The 24894-nt window shown below is 40.2% G+C and overlaps 2 protein-coding genes across 3 annotated transcripts in view; one reads left to right on the top strand and one right to left on the bottom strand.

Moving 5' to 3' along the window:
• Positions 1 to 24894, top strand: part of LOC126802151 (uncharacterized) — a 334978-nt gene that overhangs the window by 118767 nt on the left and 191317 nt on the right. The gene's annotated exons all lie outside the window — the stretch shown is intronic.
• The window catches only part of LOC126802143 (rust resistance kinase Lr10-like), a 222949-nt gene that overhangs the window by 112734 nt on the left and 85321 nt on the right, over positions 1 to 24894 (bottom strand). The gene's annotated exons all lie outside the window — the stretch shown is intronic.

The raw sequence follows: 24894 nt of genomic DNA, 5'->3' as shown, positions 1-24894 counted from the left end.
AACACTTAAGGTTGGATCATGCAATTAGGGTTCTAAGCAGTAACCTAATCACATAGACACTTAACTCATTCGATTAATACCAAGCAGCCATAATCGAAATCTAACATGTTCATCTTCATCATGTAATTCCAAAGCCCTGCACATTGAATTCATTAAGCATGTCACCAACTTAACCAACAATCATGCAATTCGAAATTCACATATAAAAGAGTAAACATGTAAGTGTCAGGAAGTGAAAGCAGAACATCAACGACCAGCTGGCATGTTGAAGCCATTGACTATTCCTCCTTGAAAGTGGGAACATATATCTATGGATTTTGTGACTGGACTGCCTAAGTCCAAGAAGGGTCACGATGCGATATGGGTGATTGTCGATCGGTTGACGAAGTTGGCACATTTTGTTCCAGTGTCAATGAAGTATTCTATGGACGTGTTAGGGAAACTATATGTGGATGAGATAGTGAGACTTCATGGAGCTCTAGTTTCTATTATTTCTGATCGAGATGCACGTTTCACATCGAAGTTCTGGGGTGGTTTACAGAAGGTTGTGGGTACTACTTTGGATATGAGTACTGTTTTTCATCCTCAAACAGATGGACAGACAGAAAGGGTGAATCAGGTGATGGAGGATATGTTGAGAGCTTGTATGCTGGATTTTAAAGGTAGCTGGGATGATCATATGAGGTTGATTGAGTTCGCCTAACACAATAGTTACCATTCTAGCATCGGCATGGCACCTTACGAGGCCCCTTATGGTAGACCATGTCGATCACCTATCTATTGGGCTGAAGTTGGTGATAAGGCATTAATGGGCCTAGAGGTGGTTCAAGAAACCACAAAGAATATCTCGATCATTCGAGATAGGATCCGGACCACACAAAATAGACAGAAGAGCTATGCAGACTTAAAGAGGAGACATGTGGAATTTGAGATCGGCGATCATGTGTTCTTAAAAGTTTCACCTATGAGGGTGTGTAGTGAGATTTGGCAAGGAAAGTTGGCTCCGAGGTATGTTGGGCCTTTTGAGATTCTCGAGAAGGTAGGAGAACTAGCATATCGACTAGCCTTGCCTACTAGCATATCAGGTGTTCACAATGTTTTCCACATTTCCATGTTGAGGAGGTATATACCAAATGAGTCGCATGTGATTGATCATAGCACCATAGAGGTGAAGGAAAATGCCACATTTGTTATTGAGCTGGTTCGTATTCTGGATAGATCCACCAAGAAGCTTAGGAAGAAAGAAGTGGAGTTAATCAAAGTGTTGTGGAGTCACCATGATGAGGGCGACGCCTCTTGGGAACTAGAGTCGGATATGAAGACAAGATATCCTCAATTGTTTGTTGAGTAGAGTACTCGAATTTCGGGACGAAATTCTTTTAAGGGGGGTAGATTGTAATTACCCGATTTTTCGCTGTCAAGTAAATTGAATTTTTAGAAATTATTAGAGTTTGTAAAATTTATTAAATGACATTTGTTTGCTTTGCGACGTTGTAAATCGAAAACGGAAACGTTATAAGAACTTTTATTTAGAAAAACGTTACGTTTCCGCGACGTGAGAATCGACTTTTACTCCATCGCTCGTTTATGAAAACTTCATTTACGAAAGTTGTAGAGCTCGTCGATACGAGTTCGTGGACACGTCACGCGTTCAAATCGGACGTCAGACGTGAAAGTTGTTAACGACATATGTTAGTTTCCGATTTTGGAAGTGGGTATAAAAAGAGAATTTTTGAGATTATGGTTTTCATTTTTGAAAACCCCTCTCTCGCACCCGCCTCCCTCCTCTCTCTCTCTCTCTCTCTCTCTCTCTCTCTCTCTCTCTCTCCCCGATCGCTCTCTCTCTCTCTCATAACACCTCACCGGCGATCTCCTCCCCTGGGCCACCGTGGCCCTCACCGCCTTGCCCAAAAGCCTCGCAAGGTTCTCCGCGACAAACCCCGAGAAGGACGTGTCCTCCCTCGCCGTCGTTCGCCACGCCAACATACCTCCGTCGATCTGCAACTCGACGCCGTCCAGTTTCCACCTCCGGCGATGCAAGCGCTCGGAGGATAGCTCGTCTGCACCTCACCTTACCCCCGGAGCCACGTACGACAAGTGTGGAGCTCGATTCGCCGCTCGCCTCTGCTCGATTCAACTCCGCCGGCCTTGCAAGCACCTCCGGTGTTCTTCTCGGAGGTTCTACGCCCTCACGAGGTAAGGGTTTGCTTGATTTGTTGGTTGGTGGGTTTTGTGGCTGAATTGGTGGTAATTTGGTGGAGGATCGGAGAAGGAGGAGCGGAGAGGATACCGGCGCCTTAGGTGGCGCGTGAGGTAGCGTGAGAAGGGAAGGGAGGCGGCTTGAGGCCGTAGGGGGAAGAGGAGAGGGAATGGAGGGGTTTGGGGGCGGTGGTGGCGAGCAACGCGCTGATTTTAGGAGAGGTGAATAGTGGTTTTAACATTTAGGCACGTGGCGGCGCGTGAATAGTGATTTTGAAATAGTTTTTTTGTAAAAAAATATTTTTACGTACGGTGAATATAAAAGTAATTTACGTACAGTAAATGTGAATTTAAATTACGTACGGTAAATGTAAATGTAAATTACGTACAATAATTGTAAATTTAATATCTGAAAGGTAAATCGGTAATTATTATTTACTAAGTCAGTATATACGATTGAATAGTACATGGATGTACAGAAAAACGAAAATACTATGTACTCGTACAAAAATACGTAAATAGTATGTACACGTACAAGCACGTAAATAGTATAACAATACGTAATTAATAGGTATTTGTATAATAATACGTGAATATTAACGACGTGAACAGTAACTTCGTAAAAACCAGAAATTGTTAAATAGTAAAATATTATTTGTTTCTAAGGTTTTACGTAACGATTCTAAATTTGTTTCTTATCTATTCTAGGTAATCGATACATCAAGTAAATGATTAACTTAAGATTATAAGCTGAGTAAAATCATGGAAATTACGCTTAAGATTATAAGCTGAATAAAATCTCACAGTGACGAATCTATCCTTAGCGGAGATTCATAATTACATTTATTTTAAAAGATCGAACTATGATATGTATATAATATAGTGGGTTGTGTATGTGTATAAAATGGTAAATACGATACATATATATGAGTTGCTATATTATATACTGTTAAGTTCTTATTTTCAAATGAATTATATTGTGGCAACTATATTTATTTTATTTGAGTAAGAGTTGCTTGTTTGTAGTACAATAACATGAGCGGAGTATTATTGTACGTGGTTTTAACATTGAGTTTTGTTAAAACGTTTTCTGTCTTTGGACGTGTTTTCCTGTCTTCGGACCAGTTTTCGGACGTGTTGCCATGTCGGAACCTAGCCTTGGCCGGGCGATAGTTACGATACAGTTAGAGCTCTAATCTGTCTGCCGGTGTACTGCATGAGGGGTAACAGATGGGTTACCAAGCTTATGAGTACCCATATTTTTGGGAATTTTTGGTGACAGATGGGTTGTCCAATGTCCAGTGTACTGCATGAGGGGTAACTGAAGAGTACCTGCGTCTCATGAGTACCCGTATTATAAATGTAATTGGGTAAACATATGAGTTGCCTGATTTCCCATGAGCACTTATATTTTCAGATATTATTGGACAACCAGATGGGTCGTCCAATGACTCATGAGTACATTTATAATTAAATGTTTTCAGTATTTTTATTTTGGATAGTGGGTAGCGAGATGTTTACAATATCTGACGGCGTACTTTATGAGGGGTAACAGAGGTGTACCAGTGCTCATGAGTACCCGTATTATAAATGTATTTGGGTAAATAGAGGGGTTGCCTTATTTCTCATGAGTAGTTCTATTTTCAGATATTGTTGGACAACCAGATGGGCCGTCTAATGACTAATGAGTACATTTATAATTATATATTTTCAGTATGTTTATTTTGTATTTATACACGAGTTGTATTGTTGTTTTACTCATATGAGCTGCAAAGCTTACCGGGTTTGTCTTTAAAATCCTGGTGCACCTATTCGATGGTGTAGGAAATATTTCTGCAGGTGTGGATTAGCAGAATTGACGGACTACTCTGAAGACGTCGAAGATTTCTTTATACTATTAGTGGTGATGATTTCAGTATATTTGAAATTGTTTTTGAGTTTTCATGGCTTCGAATTCAAATTTTTATCATTCGAAATTCGGGGTCGTGACATCCTACTTCATTAATGAACTCTTCCCCATCTCCCTTGCAACTATTGAGGACTTTCACAGCTACAAAAAATTCGGGTGTAAGCATTCCTTTGAAAACAGTTCCGTATTGCTCCTTGGCCCAACTTCTGCTTGAATTGATTTGTAATCCTCGTAATATCAGCATAGGAATATCTGCTCGGCTTGAGAGTTTTGTAATTAACCAGCAATTTTTTCCGTCAATTGCGAGTTCATGTAAAGAGGATAATCAGTTAATTTATGCGAACAGACCTGTACAGGACTACAGGTTACCTTTACTTGCTGTCCAATCAATGCATATAATCGTATTATTTTCCAATGTACACCTCTTTCCCCTTGCTTCGCATTCTGTACACATTGGGGTAGACCAGTTCCACACAAAAAAATCAGGGTCCTTCCCATAGTCATCATGAAATACTGTTGGAACTGATAAAACATTATACATCTTTGTACAAGACTGTAGGTCGTGACCAATTGCATCCGTAGAGTCAATAGCATAAAAATGATGGCTGGAGCGGCTAAGGCAGGCAAGAGGCTTATAGTCATATCGGTCACCTTGATCAAGAACTGAAGAATAATTGAATAAGGTCAGGTTACCAGGGTAGAATAAGACGAAGGGCGAGGTTAACATGTTCTGAATTTTTATCAGCTTCTCCTGCAGGCAATTTTCTGGGTCGTAAAGTTCGATTTCCTGAAACTTATAATCTATGCTTCTCACTGCGAAGTTGAATGGAACTTGTGGGAGCTCAAGAACCGTCTCATCTCTCCGATTGCAAGAAACGACGAAGCCAGGGTACCCGCAGCAGTGATTTGGGTGTCTATCTTTGAGCATAAATGGAAAATGGATACCTGGACCATCATTCCGGCAATTCATTTCATTGCACTCATTTTTGGTTGCATTGATTATTATGGGAAAAGCCACTGCGAACAAGCAAAATGAGGAAATGATGAGAAGCCCCATTTCTAAGATGATAATAGGCCGGAGGCTGCCTCTGCCTTACTAAGGTGACAATGTAAGATATGGGTGACCTTGTTTTTTCTACGATGTATATTACGTACGTCATCATGATTTAATACTAGAAGTCTAGAATCCCGAATATTATGGGCCAGCCTTGTGCAGTTGTGCATAACTTGCACGAAAGTTCTTTGAGCTTTCATATGTTTGTTCACATAAGCGTTGTATGGACCTTTTGCAGATTATACTTTTTCCATTTTAGCTGTCATTCAAAATTAATTATTAAGGAGAAAAAACCTAAATGGTACCTAGACTTTTGTGGAAAAACATATATTTTGTGGTACCTACTATTATACTTCTCTTAGCTTTTTCGTTAAATTGATTATGTGATATGTATATTCACTTATTTGTGGTGAATAATTCCTATAATCTATAGTGTCCACATTTAATAATAATAATAATAATAATAATAATAATCTACAAGTTATTCATTTCCCTAGCTATAAGAGAAGATTCATATAGCTAGCTTGTGTGTCATAATTGTGTAATTTGTGTCGATTATCAAACTTATACTCGGCTACAGCGCAGCTACGTTTCAACTGTATCCATGGAAACCGGAACATCCTTATTGTGGTTGTCAGGCAGTGACGGCAAAATTTGCCATGCTTCTTGTAGACACATGAAATTTAATGAAATAAATCATCTTCATTAAATGATTAAATCGACCAAGAACCCGACTAAATTGCACACGTGGCCCAAAAGTTAAAAAGTTAGTACGGATCCGAATAAAACTCATGTCAGCACACAAATGGATGATCGTAATCGAAGCTATGTGATTCCGACATAAATCGAAAATTGAATGTCATTGACGATTCGAAATGGTAATTGGACATTTGATTAAATTAATAATTTTTTTAACGGTTATAATTAAATCAATTATTTTCTGCTTAATTTAGTTATGAGAATAACTAATTTTAAATTAATCAGAAAATACATATTGATTTAATTATACAATTAAAGAAATATTATTATTTTAGTGTCAATAAAATATTCTATAAAATCGTCAAGCTATCAAATTGCTCGTTCTTCATCAAATCCAAACTCAAGTCCACGAAGAATCATCAAGTTACCAAATCACTTGGTCTTCATCAAATCCAAAATCCAAACTCAAGTCCACGAAGAATCATCACGCTACCAAATCGCTCGTTCTTCATCAAGTCCAAATCCATACTCAAATTCTCAAGATCAAGTGCATGTCACCCTTGAGCCAAGTTACATACGGAGATAGAATCAGAGAAGTTCACAAAGATTGTAACCCCGTGCTTGATTATCAATCAATTACATTTTATTTGTACACGTGTCTGCACTCTTATTTGTTTTCAGATTCTCGTTCTACAAATTGGCACGCCCTGTGGGACATTTTTTGTAATAACCCGATTTTTCGGAACTATTTATTGAGTTGATTTAAATATATAAAGTTTGCAAACCTCATTAAACGACATTTTGTTGCCTTGCGACGATGTAAATCGAACACGGAAACATTATTGGAATGTTTAATTAGAAAAACTTTACGTTTCCGCGACGTGAATATCGACTTTTATTTCGTCGCTCGTTTGCAAAAAATTCTTTCACAAAAGTTGTAGAGCTCGTCGATACGAGTTCATCGATACGTCACGCGTTCTAATCATACGTCGTACGGGAAGGTTATTAACAACGGAAGTTAGTTTCCGATTTAGAAAGGGGTATAAAAGGAAACTTATCAGAAGTAGGGTTCCCATTTTCGGAAACCCTCTTCTCTCCTCAAACCCGCGCCTCCTTTTCTCTCTCTCTTCTCTCTCTCTCCCTCCCCGAGCCCTTTCTCCCTTCGGGGCCGATCTCCCTCCTCCGAGGGACGTGTTCCTCACCGCCGGCACCAGCGCCCTCGCAGGCTCGACTCCAGCCTCCTCCGAGCAAGACGCGAGCCATCTCGCCGCCATGAAGCTTCGCCGGACCTCACCGAACCCAGCTCAACTTGTTCAAGCTCTTCGACGAGCTCCGGCTCTTCCAAGGGCTGGAATAGGTGAGGTTTCTATCTAATTGGATGTTGTGATGGTTGTTGTATGAATTTGGGTTGTTTTTGGATGGATTGGTTGAGGTTTAGAGGAGATCGGAGGAGGGGTTACCGCCGCCTTAGGCGGCGCGTGTGGATGCGTGGAGGTGGCTAGGCACGGCGTGAGGCCGTGGGGAGGAAGGGGGGGGAGAAAGGAGGACGAATAAGGCGGCGGTGGCGCGCTACGCGTTGGTCTTAGGGTCGGCGCATGGGCTCCATGCGCTGCCACAGTGAGTGCCGCGTGTACCCCACGCACCGCCACGTGGGGTGGCACGTCAATAGTGTTTTCGAACAGTAAATTGTAAATATTTATTTTTACGACGGTGAATGTAAAAAGTGATTTACGGTACTGTAAAAAGAGATTCAAGATTATGCAGAATTTTAAAGAATGAAATATGACATGTATATGATATAGTGGAATATATATATTTGTATAAATGGTAAATATGTACATATATATAGTTTGCTATATTATTTACCGTTATGATTTCATTGTGAATATGTCATTTTGATGATGAGATTAAATATTGAGCATGTTGATTCAATTTGTACAATATAATGAGATGATTATTGTACATGGTTTTGACATTTTGTTTTGTTAAAATGATTTGTCTTCGGACGTGTTTTGTCTTCGGACGTGATTTGTCTTCGACACGATTTGTCTTCGGACGTTTTTATGTCTTCGGACCAGTCTTCAGACATGTTTGGCATGTCGGAACCTAGCCTTTGGCTGGGCGAAAGTTACGATACAGTTAGAGCTCTAGTCCGTCTGCCGGGGTACTGCATATGAGGTAACAGATGGGTTATCAGCTTATGAGTACCCATATATTTTGATATTGGATGACAGATGGTTGTCCAATATCGGCGGTGTACTACGTGAGGGGTAACAGAGGTTTACCAGCGTTCATTAGTACCTGTATTATAAATGCATTTGGGTAAACAGAGGGGTTGCCCAATTCTCATGAGTACATATATTTTCACATTTTCACATTATTAGATAACCAGATGGGCCGTCTAATGAGTTATGAGTGCATTTATATTTGTTGATTTGTGGATTTTCGTGTATATTGATATACGAGCTGTAAAGCTTACCGGGTTTGTGTTTATAATCCCGGTGCACCAATTCGATGATGTAGGGGATAACTCCGCAGGTGTGGATTAGCGGAAGTCGACGGACCGCTCAGAGGACTCGAAGTTGTTTATTTCCATTTTGTGGTGAGGATTTTGTGTGTTTTCTTTGTGAGCATTTTGTGAGGATTATACATTTCCATTTGTCGAATTATAAATTTGGTTTGTAATAATCGGTTGACTGAGTTGTATTTTGAACTCAGAGATGATCCGCTGTGGCATTTAAAATGATTTCGATTCATTGAGATTGTTTTAGTATTTTTCATGACTTCAAAATTCAAGTTTCATACTCTAAATTTTGGGGTCGTGACAGTTGGTATCAGAGCCTAAGTGTGTATTTGGCGATTATCAATATCATCCGGGAGCGATGACCGGACTGCAGCGGGCCCGCATCACATGCTCTTCGGTATTGATATGTCGTTGGGTACGCGAGAGTGTTAGGAGTCACACCTTACGGTTTGCTCCTCTAGGGAGTATTGTGATAATACTTTGATGATTCACCTTCTTCTGAATTTTCATGTTAGACCTCTTTATTCAGATTTGAGACTTCACCTGTAGTGACTAAGTGTTTCAAGGTGATGAATTTAGAAAAGGGCCGTGGACAGGGCCGAGGACTGGCGAAGGTGCGGCCGAGAACCTTTACGAGGAGGCTGCTCTACGGGCAGAACAGGTTGACCCTACTGCTGTCGTTAGAGACGACGGTTGTGTGCTAAGGTTGATCAAGGACATTAGTGGTCTGAGATAGAGAAGATGATTGAGTGCTCTGAGATAGAGAAGATGATAATAAGGTAGCGGACAACTGGATCGAGAGCATGGAAACCTATTTGGTGATGATTGAGTGCTCTGAGAGAGAGAAGATGATGATAGCCACATTCATTTATTGCTAGTTCGGTAGTGGAGATGCTAGGATTGATTCCTACACCTTTGGGAAACTCTTTATGTGTCACTTTGCGCTTGGAGTGTTCCTCGAATTGGAGATAATCTGTGAGGCTTGCCCTATTGTGATTGGAAGTAGAGAGTTCTCTGCTTATTTGAGAGAGATTCCGGACCACACTTATGATGTGATCTTAGGAATTGATTGGTTGAGGCCGCAGTACGCGGGATTGATTGTTTTGTCATGGTGTGTTCTTTCATATACCCAAGAAACCAGTGTTTTGTTATCTTTGCTTCAAGTCGAATAATGTATGAGAGCTTGAGTCTTGGCACATGTGGAGTCTGTGGATCTGGAAGTAGCTATCACAGACATTGTTGTGATATCCGAGTATAATGAGACGTTTCAGGAGATACTGAGTTTACCTTCTTGGAGAGTTTTCGATTTCTTTATTGACGATGTACCTGTTATAGCACCTGTATCGAAGGCGCCATATGGGATGGGACCGAACGAGCTTAAAGAATTGATGACTTGTGCGATCAGCTTAGAGGGGCTACAATACTCTCTAAGTTTTACCTGAGATCCAGTTACCATCAATTCAGGGTGAAGAAGTTACTGGAATGCTAACTGGTTTGAGTATATAGATTTCCATCAGGACAGAGAACTATCAAGAAGTCTTGATGGAGAGCGTTGACCCTATATTGAGGGATATTCAGTGTTACAATGTTGAGGACTGGATTTTAGTTATGCAACTAATCTAAGTTGAAGTCTAACGAGGTTGAAGTATTATGTTCAAGGTAAGGGATGTAAAGACCATAAGTTGGAGGTAGTTTAACGAACATTTTCGAGATTAGCATCTCTAACCTTATTGGTAACAGAGTGGTAGGGTGTGTGATACATCCTTAAGGTGGTGATACAATTATTGAATTGAGATTCACATTACGTCATTGTTGTGTTCCAACTTGTTTTGGTTCGGCCATAGACAATTGAAGTTACACATTGTTCTTGACTGAGCAAGAAATCTAAGATGTTGGAGAAACTTCATTATGGCGTTACGAATTAATTATTTGCTAGATGAGCATTTAATTGAGAACGCTGATCTTTCTTGAATTAATCATTTTGGTGTTGGAGATTAGAACTTAACTATGCCACAGGTCCAAATGAGACGCAATGGCGGTGAAGTAACTCTATTGAAGGTAAGGAATGAGATGACCTTAGCTTAGTGGTGTGTTATAAATTTTTCGTGACAAGCACCTTCCAACTAGTAAAGAAATGGTTGAGGACCGAATTTTCCTTTCAAGTGCAAGTGGTGTTAGTGTTGGAGACTTAGAGGCTCCTTTCCCTCCATGCATCAGATTGTTTATTGTTGGATAAGGAGATGTTAACTCAAGAGTTCAACAAGGGATACATTTTACGATAAGAGAGTGATCCTTTAATTGCTGCTTGTAGGGTAGTTATTTTGGCCGAATGCGTTGGCAATTGAGTAGGAGCATTTGACTTCTCAAAATAATTAGGTGGCCATGAGGGTTCTTGATGAAAGTAAAGAAACAACTTTTTAGGGTGGTAGCGCAGCAATAATTTTGGGTTAGTCTAGAGGAGATGGTGGGCCCAATATCAGCATTCTGTTGTTGAATTGATTACTAAACGTATTAGTACTACAACAGTGGGGAAACCAATACTTTAGATGATGCCACTGGGGCGTTTGTGTGGGGCCATGTGTCATGCATTTGAGGTAGGTATGAACCAGGAGATAAAGTATATCTCAGTTCTGGTCGTGTTGAATTTTTGCGCTATAAAATTCACCTAATTTTCATGTCCCACCATCGAGAGATAAATATCTTCTTTGTCTGACCTGCAAATTGTGGCATACCACTCATGGAATCAAGAAGCTGTAGTTAATTCTCGACGGTAAGTTTTGCGTCACTCTTGTGGTGGCAGTAGAGGTTCTCTACTGCCTTGTGCGTATATTAGTCGATTCTCTGGTGAACTGTTTGAGAGTAATTCTTAGTCCAAGGTGGTGTTCTGTGGTGGTTGTGAACTCAGTGAGTTAAGATTTCTTTATCGTGTTGCCGATACAAATATGGTGTTGGGTAGATATCATGCACGACAACTTTTTATTATTTTATAATAAGATGATCATGAAAGGAGATTGTTTTGTTGATTTGAAGGAATGGTAGGTTCATGGTTCTAGGGATGTGTTGAGGTGAAGTCACGAAGGTATTGTTGTGGATAAAGCACGACTTCCTTGAAAAACAATGTGTGTGATCTAAGAAGTAGGCATGTGTTAATCATTGATTGACTCATGATAGCTGTCGAGAGTTTTTACCATACTTAGTGGTGGGGGCTAGCTCATGACGCGAGTATTGTCTGATTATCGCAAGGGAGTGGTGAATTAGACAAAAGGGTATGTTGACGTCTCTATGCCGAAAACATCATTATATTTGGGTGGCTCACAGGTGGCTATTAATGTTAGAACACGTGACAGATTGTCTGTTTGGAAGAAGTTTGAGGTAATGGAGGATATGTTGAGAGCTTATACGCTGGATATTAAAGGTACCTGGGAAGATCACTTGACGATCGATTGAGTTTGCTTACAACAACAGTTACCATTCTAGCATCGGCATGGCACCTTATGAGACTCTCTATGGTAGACAGTGTCAATCACCTATTTGTTGGGCCCTTTGAGATTCTTGAGAAGGTGGGAGAACTAGCATATCGACTAGCCTTGCCTACTACCATGTCGGGCGTTCACAACGTCTTCCACATTTCCATGTTGAGGAAGTATGTACCTGATCAGTCGCATGTGATCGATCATAGCACCATTGAGGTGAAGGAAAATGTCACCTTTGTTATTGAGCCGGTTTGTATTCTGGATAGATCCACAAAGAAGCTTCGGAGGAAAGAGGTAGATCTAGTCAAGGTATTGTGGAGCCATCATGATGAAGGTGATGCATCTTGGGAGCTAGAGTCGGATATGAAGTCAAGATATCTACAATTATTTGTTGAGTGAATTTGAATTTCGGGACGAAATTCCTTTAAGGGGGTAGAATGTAATAACCCGATTTTTTCAGAACTATTTATTGCGTTGATTTAAATATATAAAGTTTGCAAATCTCATTAAACGACGTTTTGTTGGCTTGCGACGATGTAAATCGAAAACGGAAACATTATCGGAACGTTTATTTAGAAAAACTTTACGTTTCCGCGACGTGAATATCGACTTTTATTTCGTCACGCGTTCTAATTGGACGTCGTACGTGAAAGTTATTAACAACGTAAGTTAGTTTCCGATTTAGAAAGGGGTATAAAAGGAAACTTATCAGAAGTAGGGTTTCCATTTTCGGAAACCCTCTTCTCTCCTCAAACCCGCACCTCCCTTTCTCTCTCTCTCCCTCCCCGAGCCCTCTCTCCCTTCGGCGCCGATCTCCCTCCTCCGAGGGACGTGTTCCTCACCGCTGGCACCAGAACCCTCGCAGGCTCGACTCCAGCCTCCTCCGAGCAAGATGCGAGCCATCTCGCCGCCGTGAAGCTTCATGTGAATAGTGTTTTTGAACAGTAAATTGTAAAAAATTATTTTTACGGAGGTGAATGTAAAAAGTGATTTACGTACTGTAAATGTAAATTTATTTTACGTACGATAAATGTAAATATAAATTACTTTCAGTAAATGTAAAAGTAATTTCAGAAGGGTAAATCGGTAATTATTATTTACTGAGACCGTATTTACATTTGGATGGTACGCATACGTATAAAAATACGTAAACAGTATATACACGTACATGAATACGTATTGGATGAGTATTTGTACATAAATATGTGAATAGTAAATACGCAAATAGTAACTCTGTGAACAGTAATTTCGTAAAATCAAAAATTGCTTAACAGTAACATATTATTACTGTTTCGACATTTAAGATTTACGGGACGATTCTAAATTCTTTTCTTATCTTTTCAAGGTGATCGATAATTCAAGTAAATGAATTACTTTCGAAATCGTGGATTTACGCTGGACGTTATAAGGTGAGTAAAATATCAGATATTTACGAATCTACCCTTGCAGAGATTCAAGAGTATGCAGAATTTTAAAGAATGAAATATGACATGTATATTATATAGTGGAATATATACATTTGTATAAATGGTAAATAGGTACATATATATAATTTGCTATATTATATACTGTTATGATTTTGTTGTGAATATGTCATTTTGATGATGAGATGATTATATTGAGCATGTTCATGCAATTTGTACAATATAATGAGATGATTATTGTACGTGGTTTTAACATTTAGTTTTGTTAAAACGATTTGTCTTCGGACGTGTTTTGTCTTTGGACGCGATTTGTAGTCAGACAAGTCTTCAGATGTGTTTGGCATGTCGGAACCTAGCATTTGGCCGGGTGAAAGTTACGATATAGTTAGAGCTCTAGTCTGTCTGCCGGGGTACTGCATATGACGTAACAGATGGGTTATCGGCTTATGAGTATCCATATATTTTGATATTGGATGACAGATGGTTGTCCAATATCGGCGGTGTACTACGTGAGGGGTAGCAGAGGTGTACCAGCGTTCATTAGTACCCGTATTATAAATGCATTTGGGTAAACAGAGGGGTTGCCCAATTCTTATGAGAACATATATTTTCACATTATAAGACAACCAGATGGGCCGTCTAATGAGTCACGAGTGCATTTATATTTGTTGATTTGTGGATTTTCGTGTATATTGATATACGAGTTGTAAAGCTTACTGGGTTTGTGTTTATAATCCCGGTGCACCAATTCGATGATGGAGGGGATATTCCGCAGGTGTGGATTAGCGGAAGTCGACGGACCGCTCAGAGGACTCGAAGTTGTTTATTTCCATTTTGTGGTGAGGATTTTGTGTGTTTTCTTTGTGAGGATTTTGTGAGGATTATACATTTCCATTTGTTATAATGTCGAATTATAAATTTGGGTTGTAATAATCCGTTGACTGAGTTGTATTCTGAACTCAGAGATAACCCGCTGTGGCATTTAAAATGATTTCGATTCATTGAGATTGTTTTAGTGTTTTCATGACTTCTAAATTCGGGTTTCATACTCGAAATTTTGGGGTCGTGACATTTTTTGCCTCTCTTCTCCTTCTCCGAAGAAATCTTCAAATTTGTTTGTGCGATGGCTTCCAAGAACAATTAAGCCGTTCCATCAACGAAATCCAAGTTCACATCCGCGAGGTTAAACGGAGAGGCCGAGCCGGTCAAGAAATCCAAACAAACATTCTCCAAATCAAAGAGTGAACTGATTGTCCTTGTCACCCACGACATTTATGTCACTTGGTAGTAAGCCTCGATAACCATTCATTACCTTGGAGAGCTTGGGAGCAATAGAGCATGCCTCTCAAAGTGGGAAGAAGTAGTGTCAAAGGAGAATGAGCCAAATGAGCAATCTATCCTACATGTTCATGGTGATGGTCCTATTCTGGAAGACGATTTCTCTAATGACAAATCAAGCACGGCATCATACCATGGAAGTCCCAAAGAAGATGGCGATAACTTTCATTCTATGGCGCATGAGTCCTCTTCTAAAAATGCGCTGGTCTTCGTGACGGGGACATCCACAATCATGGAGCAACTCTCCAATCTGTTGGAGATGGTCGAAAAGCTCACCCGAACGGTTGAAGAAAAGGATGTTCAAATCGCTGAACTTTATAGTGAGTTGGAAGATCACGATGATGAGAATTCCACCAAAGGGTAGCTGACAGGAGCAAAGTAAATGAAAAGGGAGAAACGTCCAAGAACGATGGCGACTCGCTTGGTTCCTTATCACTCCAGCAATTGTAGGACATCATCACCAACTCAATTCGGGCTCAATATGAAGGTCCTTCTCGTGACTCCCTCACTCATTCCAAACCTTACACTAAGAGGATTGACAGCTTAAAGATGCCGCTGTGGTAACGCCGGTACAGATGGCGATCACCTTGTCAAGCAGTTTTTTCGCTCGTTGAAGGGAAACGCCTTTGAGTAGTATACAAACTTAGAGTCGGACTATGTTGACAGTTGGGAACAAATGGAGCGCAAGTTCCTCAATCGATCCTATAGTACAAGGCGGATGGTGAGCATGATGGAATAACTAACGCGAAGCAATGAAGGATGAACCTGCGGTCGACTACATCAATAGATGGCACTTACTTATCCTTGATTGCAAGGACCGACTGTTAGAGGTGTCAGCCGTTGAAATATGCATCCAAGGCATGCACTTTGATTTGCTATACATCTTGCAAGGAATCAATCCTCGTTCTTTTGAAGAGTTGGCTACTCGAGCCCATGACATGAAGCTAAGCTTGGCAAGTCATAAGGGAAAGAATGAGTCCCTGGTTGACCAACGAAAAGACAAAGTCTTCGGAAGAAAATTTGACAAGGTTGTGAAGAAGCCTTCCAAAGAATCAATGGTTATCAATATTGCACCTGTTAAGATCTCTACGCGGGATAAGAAAGAGTTCAGTAAGGTGGAACCTCCTCGAACCTACGATAGGAGTAAACGCACGTTGAAGGAGATGGAGCGAAAGACGTACCCTTTCCCAGACTTTGATGTGGCGGGAATGTTAGAGGATCTGCTCGAAAACAAGATAATAGATCTTCTGGAGTGCAAGTGTCCAGAAGAAATGCATCGTGTCAACGATCCGAAGTATTGCAAATATCATTGCCTCATTAGTCACCCTATAGAGAAGTGCCTTGTTCTCAAGGATTTGATAATGAATCTCGCCAAGCAAGGGAAGATTGAGTTGGACGTTGATGACGTTGCTGAAGTCAGTTTCACTACCGTAACATTCGGATCGTTCGAGCCAGTTCTATTCCCTTTTCACCCAATGAAAGCACCGTTCCGTTTTATAAAAGAGGTGCGCAAACATAAGAAGACCACAAAAGTTAAAGAATGTCTTGCTTCCACGCCTATACTCCAAGTTTCCTCTAATGCCGATGATGAAGGATGGATATTGGTTACTGGGAGAATAACTCGCAAAGGTATGATGTCAAATTCACCGATTGCCCAACCAAGTCATAAGAAATCACCTCCACAGCGGGAGGAGAGTGGACGAGGACGTTTTGAGACGAAAGTCGTTCCATATTTGTGGAAGTCTCTTCGCCGGAACTTATCAATAGAGCACTTGCCTACAAAACAACCGAATGTCACTTCAATGGCCACGAGTTGTGAAGTTAGCTCCAAAGAAGACGAAAAGTCTGAAGTAAGAGAAATAGGTGCAAGTCAAGTGTTAAAGAGAAATGAGGTGTTTAAACAATTGGAGTGTCTACCTTTCCAACTTATCCTCTCTGGCTTGATGCAATTACCAAAATCAACGAGATGCGCACTTGTGGAGTTGCTCATTGACGTAGGAAAACACTCCACAGGCATGAAGGAATGTGGCGCGTGTGATGCATATTGTGATGACATTCACTTCACGGATAATGACCTTCAATTAGGCTCTAAGCCACATAATCAGCATCTTTTTGTGACAGGGTACATGCGAGAGCGGAAGTTGAATCGTATGCTCATAGACAGAGGGTCAGCAGTAAAGATCATGCCTAAGTCAACCATGTCTCAACTCGACATCAATGTTGATGAGTTATCAAGGAGTCGTCTCATAATCCAAGGTTTCAACCAAGGAGGAAAAAGAATGATAGGGATGATCAAACTAGACATGGACTTCGGAGAGCTAAAATCAAACACCTTGCTCCATGTTATCGATGCGAAGACCTCGTACAACTTGTTTTTGGGATGACCATAAGTACATGAAAATGGCATCGTGCCATCCACTTTACACCAATGCTTCAAGTTCTATCGCGGAGGTGTGAAACCATGGTAGGAGATATCAAACCATTCACATAAGCTAAATCATACTTGTGGGGAGTCTCTATTTGTGGGGACAAAGTCAAAAAACTGTCCACGAAATTAGAAGAGGATGTTGTGAAATTATTGAGGGAGGAATCAACATTGCCATTAATAAAGGTGAGCAACCGAAATCATACAAAGCAGGCACTAAAGAGGTTTGTCAAACCAATTCAAGGTAAGACGGAATATGTATTGTTGCCCAAGAAAAGAACAAGTGAAGGGTTCGATCCTAACACATACAAGTTGTTAGAAAAGGCTAGATACGACTTTAGTTCATCAAGCAAAAAGGACGACCAAGCTGCAGCAAACATGGTGCATGAGCTCGATGAGGCACAAAAGAAGATAAGAGAGCATGGGGCAACAGTTGATTCTTCTAAAGCTGGTATCGGTTTCACTTCGAGTAAGCCGTTCAGAATTTCAGGAATGGAAAGGGCAGAGCGAGCAATTGTGCAACATATCATTGTCGAGGTAGTTGAAGAGAAGCGTCAAGAGGTTCAGTCAACGCCTCGCATTTCGTCGTTCGATTTCATTCGTCCAGGTTCTCGAAGAGCAACATCTGAACATATTAAAGGATTAATCACAAGGGTGTCGGTATGTGACCGTGTGAACATGACAACAAGTAGAGGTTCAGTCTTCAATCGCATCGGTAGTCCAACCACTCAGCCTTCCGTATTCAAAAGGATGTCAAGTTCAGACAAAGATAAGAAAAAGTCAAACCTCATTCTGCCAAAGCTTGCATTGGAAAGGATCCAAGCACCTAAGGAACGACAAATAAGCAAGAGGAAAACGACTTGTAGTCAAGCGGAGAGCAAAGAAATCTGAAGTCTTATCCCGTCACGCATGAAGAGGCATTGTGTGTTGGAAGTAGATTCCACGGATCAACTCAAAGTGAAGGAACATACCATCATATTCACTGACCAAAAAGGAGATAGCGACCTCGGTAATGGCGGTGAGGATAACATTGTCCAAACCTCTTATCATGTCACGGTGGCAGAAGCAGATGCCGCAAATGAAGACGATCATGAATATTTTGAAATTGAAGTAGACAAAGTTCCTCCAGAACTTGAAGACGGGGGGCAAGCCACTATAGAAGAACTTAAGGAGATAAACTTGGGAACAAAAGAAGACCCAAGACCTATTTTCAGAAGAAGAAAAAGAATATCTTGATCTGTTGCTCGAGTACAAAGATGTCTTTGCTTCGACGTACAAAGAAATGCCCGGCGTAGATCCAAAGGTAGCAGTTCATTGACTTGCTGTCAAACCGGAGACTCGGCCAACCAAACAAACACAAAGACAGTTTCGAACAAAACTTATTACTCAAATTGAAGCAGAAGTTGATGAGTTGATTTCCGCAGGCTTCATTAGAGACGTTCAATATCACAAGTGGATCGCGATCATTTTTCCCATCAGGAAGAACAACGGACAAATCCGCATTTGTGTAGATTTTCGTGACTTAAATGAGGCGTGTCCAAAAGATGATTTCCCTCTGCCAATCAAAGCTCATGGTGGATGCGAAAACTGGGCATGAGGCTTTTTCATTCTTGGACGGATCATCATATTACAATCAGACGATTCATATCGAACCTGGTGGGCCGTTGCAAACCATTCAGTCGACTCATGAAGAAAGATGTTCCATTTTATGGGATGAAACTTGTCGCAATGCTTTTGACAGCATAAAGAAATACCTGGCAAATTATCCAGTGTTGGGTGCACCTATTGTTACGACCCGAATCTTTTACGATTCGTGGCGATAATAGTTTAATCTTTTACTTGGAAAGAGAGTCGTACTAAGTGTGACAACTCTAAAAGTTGACTTTTCGAGGTGTAAGTTTCTTGGGAAAACCTCCTTCATGAAATTCGTAGAGCTCGCCGATACGAATTTGTGGACATGCGGCACGCCTAAATCGGAGTTCGTATGTAGAAGTTACGAATTAAGAACGTATTTGGGCATTTTTGGAAATAAGTATAAATAGGGGTAAAAATCAGGAATTGTTACGGTGCGATTTGAGCCATCGATTTTGATCGATTAATCTCAGCCATTTGATCTAATGGGCGGGATATATACATAGAGGAAGAAAAGAAAACAATGAAAAAAAAAGTGTAAGAGAAGTAGATCGAGCTCCTCCCCGATCCCAAAGCACCGCTGTGCAAATCTGGCAATTCCACCGTCGTCAGAGCAGCTCTGGCCGGCGCACCGGCCCTGTCGTGATTGCCTCCTCGTCTCTGTCCTCCCTGCTGCCGTGGTTAGTTCTATCTCCAACGGAGAAGAGATGATCGAAGGAGAGAAGGCCCAACTGTTCCAGTTTTTTTTTACTTCGGGCGACTTGCAACGATATCCAGCGTCACCGGCCACCGGTTGGACTACTTTTGGTTTTCTGAGTTTTATTGTTGTTCGTCGTGTTCTTTGACGTCGACGGCTGCGCCGGCGCTTCTGTGTTGGTTGGAGATGTAGGTGATGCGTTGCTTCATAATCTTGCAGTCTAGTTCGGGTTTGTTAAAGATGGACAGAGGACCGTTTCTGTGAAGGAATTGGTTTTGGTTGAGGAAGCTAAATCGCAGAGGAGAGCAAGCCTTCTGTGTTCATCCAAGGCATATTCTTGGAATAATTCACAGGTAGAATCACAGCTTTGAATTCAAAGTAGATTCGGTTGTGTTAATTGCTAGAATTCGAATTTCAAGGTTACAGAATCTGTGAAGTTTGGATGATTTCCTGTAATTGGAAATTGGTGCTCTTATACTCTAAATTGGACTCGGTTTTTACTGAGATACTAATTGGAATTCTTTGAGTATTGTTTTAAGGTTCAGAATAATTTGGCTATGGGAAAAGTGAATTCCATGACATTGCTATTGTAGTTGTTCTTGTTTTAAGCTCATTGGTTATAGGCTTTGTCTACTCATGGTGAATTGAGGAGTTGAACTACGAATGGCTTGATCCCTCATAGAGGGTACGTAGGCAGCCCAAACAAGGTTTTGGTGCAGCCACAATTAAATTAGATTAGATTTCGGTTTACTGGTTTTAATTTTTAGTTTTAACGCATAATTAGGTTAATTTTTCGGACGAGTCATCTCATTTGGTATCAGAGCATGATCCTCTGACCGATGGGCTTGCTGAGATGTGGGAGAGTTTATGTGTCGTCTCATTTAGTTTTATAGATTCATGCGTGCGTTCACTTAGAACCGAGATGAGTGAGTTAACCAATCTGACGCGGTTTTCTCCATGTTCTGGAAATGGGGTTGTAAAGCCGGAATTAATTGAAGATGCTTGGTTTACGTTTGCAAGCATCCAACTTTTGATGCTAGGTTTTTGGCTATGATTGGACGTTTATTTTAAATATATGCATGCATGTTTATTGGATTATTTATTATCTTAGAATTTTAATTTTAATTTTTGATTATTTATTTTTTTTAGTTATTTAGAAATGGAATTTCGAGAAAACTATAGTTGTTGAGAAATTACTGAAAATGGGATTTTCGGGAAATTGTATGGTTTAATTTATTTATTTTCTTGATTAATTATAATCTGATTCTATTTAGTTGTCTTGGAAATGAATTTGAGAAATATATGTAATGCCTATGGGATATTCGGAAAGTGGTTGATTAATTATTCGGGAATGAGATTCTCAGAAATTTGTTGTGTATATATTGAGATTTATACGTACAGTTGGGAACTGTACTCGCTATATTTATTCTTATCCGCTATCCTTTCCTTTAACTATTTAAAGGGAGCACGATCAACGGATAAGAATGATTTTCGATTTTATTCCGGTATCCTCTCCTTTAATCTTATAAAGGGGGCACGATGAACGAAATCATATTTTATTCTATCTGGTATCCTTTCCTTTAGCAACACAAAAAAGGGGGCATGATCAACATATATGAATGATATCTATTTTGTTATTATGTTAGCATACTATATCATTTTTCTTTTCGCCTGGAGGGCGATGCTGCCCGAGGGGCGAGATTACGTGATATTATTTTTTCCGCCTGGGAGGCGATGCAGCCCGGGGAGGCGAGGTTACGTGATATCACTTTTCGCCTGAGAGGCGATGCCGCCCGGAGAGGCGAGGATTACATAGCCGGCAATGAAATGATGATTCAATACCCTCTCCGTGAACGTGACGTGACGGTATTGAAAACTTGAGATATATATATTTTTGCCCGAGGGGCAGTGTATGACGTTTGTCATTTATTTTGACTAGCGAGACTAGTCGATTTCCTGATATTTGCTGTATTTATTGTGACTAGCAGGGCTAGTCGGCTGCTAGTTATTCGTAATTATTTATGTAGACTAGCCGGGCTAGTCGGTTCCAGCTTGTTGAGGATCAGCCTTGAATTCAAACTGGTGCTCCTCGTCAGACGTTTGCGGCAGATTATGATAGGAGGGTGGTGAACCTGACATGAAACTCATCATGATAGAATGATTGGAACTCATCAAATACAAAGATTTCCAAGTCGCACTGGCGGAGCTCGAAGCCATGTTGGTCTTCCATCCCAACCTCTCTGATGCTGCTGTTGTACCGATGAAAGATGAGGCTGCAGGAGATGGAATATAAGCACATGCTGCTTTAATGACCTTCATGTCTCTGATCTGCAAACTCCACTCAAGACCTACACAACAAGGCCAGATACCAACTCCACGTGCTCGACATGCAGGTGTGCCAATTGGAGAAAATTGGTTCATTGTTGGTGGTGGTGACAATAAGAGTGGTGTTTCAGAAACCATTGTCCTAAATATGTCTACACTAGTTTGTTTGGATGCTTTTGGTGGTGGTGGATGTAAAGATTTTTAAAATTAAATTCATCTGATTAAAATATATGATGGAAAAGAGTACTATAAAATTTGCGGAGCCTTGGAAGGTAGCTCCGCAAATTTTCCAAATCAAAGTGCATACTTCAAACTACGCTTTCGGCACGTGACGACGACTTGTCTGCATCACGACTTGAAGTGGGGGCATTTGTGGACACATGAAATTTAATGAGTAAATAATCTTCATTAAATGATTAAATCGACCAAGAACCCGACAAAATTACACACGTGGCCCAAAAGTCAAAAAGTTAGTGCGGATCCGAATAAAACTCGTGTCAGCACATAAATTGATTATCATAATCGAAGCTACGTGATTCCGAATTAAATCGGAAATTAAATGTCATTGACGATTCAAAATGGTAATCGGACATTTGATTAAATTAATAATTTTTTTAACGTTTATAATTAAATCAATTATTTTTGGCTCAATTTAGTTATGAGAATAACTAATTTTAAATTAATCAGAAAATACATATTGATTTAATTATACAATTAAAAAAATATTATTATTTTAGTGTCATTAAAATATTCTATAAAAAAAAGCCTTGTGATTGAGCGTTAATTAAAACATCTATAACAAATCCTGTAAAACATCATCGTTAGTTTAGAATAAGCAGGGATCGTTCTTTTCGGGGAATTGAAGGGAACTCTAAACTTTTAGTGTTAACAAATAATGGGGGGTTTGAGATTGATTATTAACTACTAAAATAAAACCTAAATTACTATTTACATGGTCGACTTCTCTTTAACAAACTTAAACCAAATTTACCATTATATTTACACCACATAATGACAAGTTCGAACCTATCATGCATTCTAATTGCATTCTAATTTGACCAATTACATACTTTTTAGACACCAATACAATTAGAGCCTTAGGAGATCATCTAATCATGCAAGATTTCAATTAACATTTAGATTGACTTAGGGCCTAATCTAAATTTGCATGCAATCGAATTCAATAACACTTAGAGTATGAATCAAATAAGATTACATTTAAGCACCAAATCTTTGTTTGAGACATGTTTCATGTTTGGCGTCACCCACCATGGTTTCACATGCAAATTTCCAGAACTTTTACCACTTTTAATCAACATAAACCGAACATACTTAGGGCATGATTCGATTTGTGTCAATATGGTTGATGAATCTAGCACTCAAACACAGTCTTAGGGACTGCATCCAAGCACTAAATTCATATGCACATATCTGAAAATTATCTAAAAGTATGAGAAATTTGATTAGAACACAACAATAGAAATACAAACTCATTAATTATAGGAAACCATCAATTCGGCAAAGATCCAAAAATCCAATAAAACAATCTGAAAATTTCGATTCTTAATACAAAACAATAATCCCACACAAATATCATACTACAATCTTTATAGACAAAATATTGTAAAAAATCAAAAACGAACAAACCCATGGAGATGAGTTGCGAGAATCATACGTTGTATGAACCTTGGAGGTGTGTCTTCAATGGTGATTTTGGTGGAGATGAAATTTGTATATGGAGGAGAATGGCTTGCTGTTTTGATGAAGGATGTTTGAGGTAGTATTTTGGTAGAGATTTGGCTCTTGAATGCAAATGAGAAGTGATGATTTTCTTTGTGAATGATGTGCTATTTATAGAAGAGTTTTGGTTCTTTGAATATTATAGCTTGGACTTTTTCTCCTCAATTTCTTTCACTTATTTTTGTCATTGGTGGGTGCAATTTCCTTTGAGAAATTCTTTTTTTTCCTTCTTTTTTGGTGTCTCCTTCTTTCTCTTTTGCATTATCTATTTTTATTCTCTTCCTTTTTCTTTCTCCTCAAATTATTTCACTTATTTTTGTCATTGGTGGGTGTTGTTTGGGCCTAAACTAATACTCTGGTTTTATCTAGACTATTTAGGCTCGTGGACCGGTTATTTGGGGAATGTATATCACATAGCGAGATTACCTGCCGTATTAGAATAGATTTAGGGGACTATCGCTGTATAGAATCTCAGTTGGTTAAGGAAGGTGAATCTAAATCAACTATGAGGTTCTCAAGACTTGATTCAGAAGAAAGAACAAGTTGTGTTCTCTATATAAGGGGGTCGAATGCGCAGAATAACACACGCAACGTCAAACAAACTATCGCGCAACCGCATAGTCAAAATCTCCTCACGGAGTAAAAGTCTGATTCACTTCGGCAACCAAGTCTCTCATCGGAGCAGAGCTACCCAGATGCACGCCTCGCGCTGCATGTAGCAACAAGTCCGATTAACTTCGGCAACTAGAGTGAAGTCCATCGAGTCGCTAGCCTAGCTTCTAGCAAACACAAAAGTCTGCACTAGTCAGCATATCCCATTCGCGAGAGAGTCCTGCTATTAACGACACAGTATAAGCTCTGTTTTTCCCCAAGCGGTCAAAAGTAAGATCGGCCATCTACTTGAGGTGGAGTGAAAGGTACCTAGCAACTCCGGTTGTGTCTAGGTCATTCGAACTTCAGCGGTTTATCAGCAACTGCGGAGCAATCATTTGAGAAGAAGACAGTACGTGAGCACGATCATTGTCAAACAAAGCAACAACTGTACCTAACTCAAAGGTACTGGCACGCCAACAACAACAGAGAACGAAGGGTCGACCGTCTAGGGTTCGGCACCGGGGCTTGCTGATTGTTCTCTGAGGATGATCCGTTTTCCCAGCTCGAACATTTAGCACGCCCAGTGGGACAGTGTCAAAGATAGCAAGCCGGAATCCTTACTCGCGAGGATATCCCTCTTGCTCGAAACTAGAGCATTCGCAGTGTGTTCCTCACAACACAGCGGCTTGCAGAGGTTTATTGGCGGTGGAGGCATTACTACGGTTTGGAGTGATGGCGACACCGGAAGACATGAAACTATCTTTTAAGGAGTTGACGACGGTTGTGTCGCAACTACAGTCAACACAGGTTGAAGAGGTTGGTTCTGGGTGCTAATGAACACGCGAACAATGCTCGCTTAGA

This window comes from Argentina anserina, chromosome 7 (genome assembly GCF_933775445.1).
Source record: "Argentina anserina chromosome 7, drPotAnse1.1, whole genome shotgun sequence".
Lineage (NCBI taxonomy): Eukaryota > Viridiplantae > Streptophyta > Magnoliopsida > Rosales > Rosaceae > Argentina > Argentina anserina.
Note: the sequence above shows the minus strand (reverse complement) of the source record. Positions and strands in the feature narration are given on the sequence as shown.